The sequence below is a fragment of the Anarhichas minor genome, unplaced genomic scaffold (assembly GCF_050575085.1).
Source record: "Anarhichas minor isolate MPS153535 unplaced genomic scaffold, ASM5057508v1 ptg000011l, whole genome shotgun sequence".
NCBI classification, from domain to species: domain Eukaryota; kingdom Metazoa; phylum Chordata; class Actinopteri; order Perciformes; family Anarhichadidae; genus Anarhichas; species Anarhichas minor.
Window position 1 is genome coordinate 17428817 of NW_027466457.1, and position 1184 is coordinate 17430000.

A 1184-nucleotide genomic window follows, 5' to 3' on the forward strand; every position below is an offset into this window, starting at 1 on the left:
GCTGCTGGTTTGGAGTCTTCAGCCTGTTGAGACACAGAAACAGTAAATCTTGAGTCGACATGAAGCCGAACACGTTATTGATCAGCGACCCCTTGACCTCCAGCAGGAAACACGATCCGCTCCACCGCCGGAGAACCAGCAGCCGGCGCTCACAAACCGACTAATTCTGGACCACGAGGGGCTCGGATGCCGAAGACATTTCTGCCTGGAACTTAACTTCTGATCCTCCAAATGCCACCAAGCCGAGGAACCGAATGTGGCGCCGAGCAAGTCATGAGAGCCGTTAACACCGACGCCGCTAATTCCGACATCCTGCAGGCATGCGGACCGCCGGCTGACACCGAGGGGTGTCAAGGAACCGCTTCAGATCGCAATGTGAAGAATCACGAGACATGGAACGTTCTCAACAACGTCTAGAGGAAGCGTGGAGGTCACTACATGAACCCAAGCAGAACAACGCTTCTTGGCAAGATTCAGTTTAAGATTTTAAATCTAGTTTTCTTCAAACATATATTTATATTTATACCAAACACTGAATCACGGCAAGAAATAAAGAACAAGATTCATTAAAACCCAAAACTGTTATCACAAAGACAAAATGTATTCTAATCTATAAGAAGCATAACGAAGCCCTACCGCACCACTTTCATATAAAGTCATCACATTTATAACTAAATGATGCGGTAGGGATTATTTCTGAGACATAATCTACAGAATGTGACAGTGTTACATTAGTGCTCTTCTAATACATGTTTCAGATGAAAGTATTCGTCAGCCGTAGAACTACAAGCAAACAATTCAACACACTAGAGTTTAAGAATGAACAGAGGAATGTTTTAAATAAAGCTTTGTCCTTCAAAGAAACTACATTTTTCAAATCTTTAGTGAATTAACATTTACTGTAATTTACTGTCTGTAGTATAGTTTTGAAGTGTCTGGAAAAGACACAAAATAAATTGCTTTAAAAAAGACTTAAAATGCAAGCCGGCAAAACAAAGATTACCGTCACATTATTTTGAATATTAAACCTCGGAGGTTTCACCAACACGTGCAAGTTTAAAGAGCTTCCTGAGGGTCGGAACAAAATGTTTCACTTTCACAACAAACTTTATCCTGAACGTCCCAAAGTTATTCAGCTCAGTGAACGCAGCCTCAGAGGTCAGAGGTCACACCTGCAGCCGCAC